Source organism: Arachis hypogaea, chromosome 3 (assembly GCF_003086295.3).
Source record: "Arachis hypogaea cultivar Tifrunner chromosome 3, arahy.Tifrunner.gnm2.J5K5, whole genome shotgun sequence".
In the NCBI taxonomy this organism is placed as follows: Eukaryota; Viridiplantae; Streptophyta; class Magnoliopsida; order Fabales; family Fabaceae; genus Arachis; species Arachis hypogaea.
The window spans coordinates 48,795,788-48,804,850 of NC_092038.1; positions in this window are offsets into that span (position 1 = coordinate 48,795,788).

The following is a 9,063-nucleotide window of genomic DNA, read 5'->3' on the forward strand; positions in this document are numbered from 1 at the left end:
GCGGCAGAGAAGGCGGTGATATTCGTGTCCCACCAGCAGCGCCACTCCCACGGCACACATTTGAGCCTAGTACACTGCCATCTGCTTCTCCATCCACTGAAGCTGCTCCAACTGCTCCCTCCACTCTAGCTTAAGGTCATCTGTGTCTGTCACACGTGTGAGGATCTCTTGATACCTCTCTCGAGTCTCGGTCAGCTCCTGAGCCTATTCGTGAAGGCTCCGAGTGAGCTCCTGTACCTGCAGGATCAAATCAATGCCTTCCTCGGAATCGACAACTCGATTGTGGAAGAGGCAGAGGATGGTCTCAATGGGGAGGTGTGGAGGTTGCTGGCAAAGAATAAGCTCAGCTCATATATGCAATTCTTGTATGGCGCTGAGGCGGTCTCGTGCCAAACCACATCGGGATTGACGACTAAAGTAGTAGAGCCATTGATGTCCTCATCACTTTGCTAAGATTGCTGAGTTGCGACCTTCGGTCTCTGCGTGTAGGACTCCTATATAACAAATTTTATTATGATTACGACAACAGCTTTACATTTAATTTAAATTTTATATCACAAGATTAGATGTTTCCTCACATAATGATCTACAGACCGTTGGTCAGCAAATCTTTCTTTGTTCTCCTTCAAAGTGTGGGTGTACTTGAAGGTCTTTGCCAATATCGCATTGCGATCCAATGACTTCGACTACACATCTTGCATTGAAACAATATGTTAGGATGCCTACTAATGATATATCAAAGAATTTAACTAAGTTAATAATAAAATTAGAGAAGCTACATACCAACCTGGCGTTAGTCTTCATGAAGGTCGCTGAGCCGCCAATAAAATTAGAGAAGCTACATACCAACCTGGCCTTAGTCTTCATGAAGGTCGCTGAGCCGCCAATATACTTGGATGACCTGACCGATGTCATATTAGCTCTATTTGTGAGACGTCGATGCCTGAATCCCTTATCAGTCTCCCAGTGAATGTATAGAACCTTCTTGATTTTCGGGCAGAGCCAGGAAGTCAGGTGGTCACGCCTCTCACGTACATCCTCTAGAATTAATAATTAAAATATATCAAACACTTTCAGCAGTTCAACCTACAACCCCAAATACGATCAAACTAGAATCAATAATCAGGATATATCAAACACTTTCAGCATATAAAAGACTTAAAGTAGTACTTGTACCGTTCTGCCATCAGACCAAATCGTCAACCGTACGATGGAAGGTGGTAGAGGGGCATCAGCTGGCTGGCTTCCGTGAGAGGATTTCAGCACCATGGTGTACGTCGCTAAAGCCGGCGTCACCAAGACAATGGGCTATGGAGCGGATGGAGGCAGCATCGTCGCCGTAGACGCAGGGACGTAGTTGTAGTTAGGTACCATGATGAACAGCTGTTTCGATGCACTCGCAACCTGTGACGTCACTGGGTAGTCGGATTTGAGGGATAGGATCCAAAATTTCCAGGGGTACCGGCAGAAACCCTCTCTCTACTACAACTACGACCACGACCACTAGGCTGATCCGCAACACCTCTACCTATCATCATGTCTGCAAAGAGTATACTAATTAAAAATATGCTAAACATATTTACAACATCATTCAAAATGCTTAATTAAAAAGACTATGTTAAACTTAGTTAAAGAAATGCATTATCCGTTGAAATCAAATAAAACAAAAGAGGTAAGTAAAAATTCTAACTTCACAAATATTTAGCAATATATATTATTACATGTATAATTTTGTGTGTATGCAAATAAGAAGTTATCCATAAGTCATTTAAAATGATCTCATATTTATTTATTTTTTAATTTATTGTCATTTTCACTCTTAAAACATATTAAAAATTAATGTGACTTATTATCTGTGTCTTTAATAAACTTGTTGACTATTGAGTCATGAAAGAAATAATAATAATAATAATAATAATAATAATAATAATAATAATAATAATAATAATAATAATAATAATAATACCTTAATACAATAAAATATAATATACATTACAACGAATAATATAATATAATTAATTACACTAATTAAGCATAAAATAAAGAATTACTAGAATGATAGAGAATTAATTATTTAATTACACAGATAAAATTAGTTTAACAAAAAATTGACTCGTATAAAAGTAAGTTTAACCAATTTCACAAACATTTAGCAATGTGCCTATTTGAACAAAATAACTTGAACTATGTAAAATATATGCATTCAAGTTTGAGCATTACCAATTTACTAAATTCAATTCCAATTCAAAATCAATAGCACAACAACAACAATATCATATCATTACATCATTAGAACTCACAAAAGTTTAATAACCTAATCTAATCTTAGCTTAACCTCGTAAATTCACAAAATAGAAAAATTATTTCTAACTAAATTATTATACTAATTAACAACTAAAATCTAAATTAATCGTAAATTTAATAAAAACAAAAATAAAAATTTATTTACTGGAGAATGCAGACACAAAGGTGAATAGGAGAATGTTGGTGGTAGCTGGCGCTGTTGGCACTGGCTGGCAGAACTGGATGACGGTGAGAGGGAGAAGCGCTGTCGAAGATGACGTAGTGGCAGGACTAACAGAACGGCAGGGAGAAAAAGGGTTAGAGAGAGAGAGAGAGAGAGAGAGAGAGAGATGGATTGAGGAGGCGACAACGGGGCTGACGGTAGGCTGATGGAGTGACAGGGAGGGAGAGGGTTAGAGAGAGAGAGATGGATTCGAAATGAAGGGGGAGAGCGTTCGTGTTTCGAATTTAGGGCAAAATTACTGTCGAAAAAATTCGACGGTAAATTATTGCGGGTCACAAAAATACAGCGTTTTCACTAAATAGGTTTATTGGCGAATTTATCTGACGGTAAATTCGATACTAACTTACACGCCATTTTTTTTGTTTCCCTCTAATTATTACGGACAAATTTACCGTCAAAAATGTAAATCTGCCATTAATAATTTAACTTGACGAATTTGACGCCGTTACCGCTAGTAAATCTAACGCTATTTTACGACGTTAAGTTCGACGGTAAATTCAACGATACTCATTGTTCGTTTTTTTTTTGTAGTGATGAATTCTAACCCCTAAATTCTAAACTCTATATAATTTTAAACACTACGTAGTACCTTTTTTTTGGATCCTCCCTAAATTAATAAATTAAAAAATAGTTATTTTTTAGTATATAGTAGCTAATCTATATAATCTTAAGCACTTAGGTTGCATTTGTTTATAGAGACAGGACACCAAGATAAGGATACAAAAATACAAAATCGTATTTGGCAGAAGAGACATGGATAGAGACAATGTATCCAGAGACACTAAATTAGTGTATTTTGTGTCCATCCTGACAGGAAAGACACGTAGATACTAACAAGAGACAACTTATTTTTTATTTTTTCTTTCATTATTCTTGTTAATTTTTCATAATTATATTTTTTTATTATTATATTTTTCATCTCAAATCTTTTAAATGAAAAAAATGAAAATAAATTGAATTTTCATAATTTGTTCTAGTTTATCACCAAATAGAATATAAAAACATAAGATTTTGTGTCTCTGTCTCTTATGTCTTGTTCTCAATATCTTATCATATACTGTTCTCAGAAACAAACGCAGTCTTAAGTACTTTTTTCTAGATCCACCCTAATCTAATAAATTAAACACTTACTTTTTTTTAATTTATTAATTTTAAATTAATAAATTAAAATCATCACTAAAAATAATAAAAAAAAACATAAACTCAAAATTCAAAACACAATACTCTAAATTCTATATAATCATAAACACTTATTGAACCTCCCAAATTATCAAAATTACAGTGACTGCGAACAACATTCTAAATTCTATTTATAATTTTTCTTACTAAGTTCTTTTTGTTACATATTTTTTCCTTTTTTTGGTATTATGTTATATATTTTTCTTCCTAAGTTAACAATTACTAGTAATTACCATTATATTTTTGTTTTCTACTTTGTAAAATAAGTAAACCACTAAAAATGTATTCGAATAATTTTGTTGTTAATAAAAATACACTCAAATTTTGTTATCGATAAAAATACTCTTAAATAATTTAAAAATATGACAAAAATATCCAACAATAAATATATTTTTAAAAAATTTCTTAGAGATTGAATTTTGATGCGACTTTTTGTAAGTATGATTAAAAAAATGAGATATTTTTATCCTTAAAATATGGTGATTTTTCTTAAGTATATATTTTTTTGATATTTTTTGTCAACAACTAATAATACTTTTAAAAAATCATGAGAAAATATATACTTAATAAAAAATCACCAAATTTTAAGAATAATAATATCTCATTTTCTAATCATGCTTGCAAAAAAATTGCATCAAAATTCAATTTCTAAAACATTTTTCAAAAAATTCGTATTTAATGTTAAATAATTTTGTGGCATTTTTAAATTTTTTGAGAATATTTTTTATCGGTAGAAAGATTTGAGTATATTTTTGCCAACAACAAATTTGTTTGAGTTTATTTTTCATAATTTATCCTTATAAAATCAAAAATCATGTTCACCAAAAAATTCTCTCTTGTGTCCAACTGACCAAAAATTTAACTCTTACTTCTAACGGCACAAAAAAATCAAAGAATCCACCCCACAACATAACAAAAACCATATGCTGGTCCTACACCAAAAAATCCAATATCATAATTATCATCATTAGGGATGAATAACACTAACCTAATTAATTCCTTTCTGCAACGCGGACTGCGCATTGAGATTAAAGGTTTTCGATGTTATCTTTTTTTAGGTTTTATAATTATCTAGTTTGTTTATATAATTTAGAGAAAATTTTCTCTAGTACTAAGAAAAATGTAAACTAACGTTATAATAAAAAATTTTTTTGAATGGTATTTGTTTATTATCAAATCTCAGTTTGAGATTCATTGAGCTAACATTAACGTGTCATAAAATATTTAACTTAATAATTTTATATATATTTCATGAATAATAATAAAACAAAACAACTATACTAATTAATTACATATATAAAAAGAGTTTAATTTTAATACACTAACATTGTAAAATGTTTTATACAGTCGTACAATTACAGTCATTTTTTTGGATGATTATTCATGCAGTCAATATAAAAAATAGTTATTTTTACTAATATATCGTTATATAATTAGATATACATGTAAAACAGTTAGATACATGTATAAAATATTTTTATACTGATAATGCATCAAAATTAAATTCGTATAAATATTATTGTCGAATGGTATTTTAGTTAAATAAGTTAAAAAGAATAGTTTATTTTAATTTTATATAAAAAGAGTGTACATATTTTATAGTGTAAAGTATTATTTTAATTTAACGTTTCGGTTAACTCTTAATTTTGTTTCTAATATTTTAAATATTTTATTTTATATCAAATATTTTATTTTATTTTACTTTTATCCTCTATTCAAAATTAAAACTTTTTCTTTCAAAAATATTATTTTTTTTTACTATTATATTCTTATTTCTCTTATTTTTCTACCACTTTCATTCTCAAATAATTAGAAATGCCACTATGGCCATCACAATTACTATTTTTGTCATTACCTAAAAGAAAATTAAAATAAAAATATTTTTAAAATTTTTTTAATTTTGACCATAAACTAAAATAGTATAAAATAAAATGTTTAGGATAAATATAAAACATTTAAAAAATATTAGGAACTAAAAAATACTTTATCTCATTCATAAATAAAAGAGACTGAATTATTATCGTTTAAGTATTTTTCAAAAGAGGAAAATGACATTTTTTCTTAAATTATAAAAATACATATCATCAATATTTGTTAACTAACTCTTTGAAGTCTAAAATAAGTTAGTGCTGTGTTTTACTAATTCAAATTATTAACGGTCTATAAAATAAGTTAGTCTTATGTTTACTAATTCAAATTAATAACTTTTTAAAAGATTATATTAAAATAATAACTACGGTTCTAAAATAGCCATAACCCAAAAGGAAAACCTTTAAATAATAAATGAATGTCGATCGGGACAAACAAAGTAGAGTGATTAGGGTGAATCAAACTCTTCTTTATTAGTTCTTTTGCATATTGAATTGAAAAGGTCAATAATTTGGCGAACGTATACACCGCGTGTCTGGATTATTTGAAACAAAATATTCATTGAATCCAAATTTTGGAACCAAAACCCAATCTAAAGTTAAGATCCATTGCTCGCATGTAAGACCAAACCAAAATGGGTTTTATGTTGAAATGGAGGTTTCATAGGACTTCAATTCATCCCTTTCCTAGAAATTACATTATTGTCTTAAGTACGTTGTTGCCACGAAGCATGCATGATGGGTCTTCTTTTATATGATGTGTTTGCAATTCCATTGCATTATGCTATTTTCTTTTACCACTTTCATGCTTCATAGATAGAAGTTCAATTCGGTATATTATAGAAATCAACATAGTATATTCTATTCTCTGTTGGCATATTCGTGATTTTATCGAAGGAGGAAAAGTGACGAACCGAGACAAAAGTGTAGATAAAGTAATGAAGCCCCGAAGGCGTGGCCGCAAAACAGGAAGGAACGCTGGTGGTGGTGGTGGTGGTGGTGGCAGCGGCAATAACAGTCACCATAATTTTGCGGTGGTTGGTATTTGCCGTTTCGTTCTTGTGATCGTAGTGTTTGCTTTGGCGTTATTTTTTCTCTTTTATGTCATTTTAGGCTTATAAAATTGTTGTTTAGGTAATCTACCCAAATAATTTTATAAGGGTGGATTCTAGTATAACTATGTTACCTAATTATAATGGCTATAGTATTTTAAAAAATATTACTAAAATTAAAGCAACAATTTTTTTTATCGTTAAACAGTGTTTTTTTAAAAATGTCACTTAAAAAGAATATTATCAAAATATAAAAAAAATTGACTTTAATTTAAACAACTCTTGCATAATTATCATAATCACTATAGTAGAGTCATATTCGAAAACACATATTGCTCTACGGAATGGCAGAGCTTGCTTGAAGAAAATTTTTTAGGAGCAATATGCAATTCGAAAAATAACAAACAATAATCCGCACTTTTATTCTAATTATGAAAAAAAAGTTCAAACTAAGCTGTCACTACAAAAAAATAGAGTTATTTTGACACTTTATTTTTTAACACCATAATTAAATGTCAAAATTAATATATATTTTTGACAAATATCACAAATGTCAAATTTTCTATATTTTCTTGACGAAAAATTTGACCGTAAAAAATTACTCCTCTATTTTGACACTCATTTGTTTTCAATTTACTCAATTATTTTTTTTCTTCTTTGGGCTCTGTTAATTTTGACATCACACTGCTCTCAGTTTAGGATTATACTACTCATTCTTTATCTTCAAAATTTCAATTTATTCTTTAGTTTCAAGATCACATCTCATTCTTTATTAAAATTTTTTGTTGAGAATATTTTATAGTCAATAAGTGTCAAAATAAATAGTATTTTTGACAATTAATAAGTATCACAGAAAATATGTTCTCAAAATTTTCTAACAAATTATTTTTGACAGCCAATATTTATCAAAATAAGATTTAAATTTTTTTCACAATCGCTTATATGTTAAAAATACTATTTTTGACAAAATTTTTATTAACATATTTTCATAGTTAAAATAGTGTCAAAATTAATTTTTTGACAAATTTTAATTTTCTTTTACACATTATAACCTTAAAAAAATAATCTATATTATTGTAGTGCGTTTTAGATGATTTATACTAAATAAAAAATAATTATATAAATTTGTTTGATATAGATCATTTAAGATAAGATCTTTGAATTATATATATTTTTTTCGTTTGGGTGATGATATTGCTTTAAAACTGTTTTAGGATCTCTTCTAAAAAATTAAGATCAAATATATTAGATGTGATTTTTGAACTTTTAAAAATTGTATCAATCAATTTTTTTATGATTTATTAGAGTAGTAAAATTATAAATAGATGTTAATTGTAAAAAATATATTTTTCATTTCTGAACATTAGTCTTTTTCTTAAAAAATATCATTTTTTGATTTTTTTTATCATTATAATTGTATGAAGTTTAGAATATATATATATAGTATTAAATATGTAAAAAAATATAGTTACAACAATAAATATTAAAACTTATAATGTATACTTATTGAATATTTGAATATTTGTTTACTAGTAAAAAAATTTAATTAAGAAATTAATAAAATATAAAATAATATTAAATTAAATGGATAAAAATTATCTAATATTTTAAAGATGATATATAAAATTATAATTACTTGAAACTTAAAAGACTAAATATAATAACACCAGTAATTATTGAATACCTTAATTTTGTGTCTAAAAAAATAATTTAAAAAATTAATAAAACATAAAATAACATTAAATTAAATTAATAAAAAAATTAGGCAATTAACCAATGTTCTTTGTTACAAAATCCTAAATAACCAAAGCCCAAAACTATTATGCTGAAATAACTAGTCCAAAGCTCAAAGCCCAAAGCCGTTATGATGAATTTAAGATAAAAAGGTACTCCATGTCTAAAAAAAAAAAGATAAAAAAGTTTTATGTAGTTGACTTGTATCAGTGTCGAACACATACAATTGACCTCGCATAGAAGATTTGCAACTAAAAGTGCTTATAACCTTTGGAAACGTATTCCTCATATTTTAAGAGTCATGATCCTCTTGCCAATGAAAAGTTCCGCCACTGGCCGTACGGCTACTTTAAATTTCGATTTGATTACGAGGCTGTTTCACTCGTATTTAGTTAACTTCAATAAATAATGTGGAAATAAACTTGTATTAAAATCTCATTCGAAGAATACATATGATTTTTTTTAAAAGTGAGTTTGATACGAGATTTACTTAATCAGTATTTTTATTGAATCAATAAATTACAAAATTTTAATCGATAAATTTAGTGTAAATAAAAAACTTAATAATAATATTAAATAACCAATAAAATTAACAATAATAAAAAGTACAACGATAATAAAAAAATGAAATAATAAAAAAAATTGCAATAAAAGAGATCATAAAACAAAAGAAAAAAAAGAAGAAAATACGAAAAAGAAATGA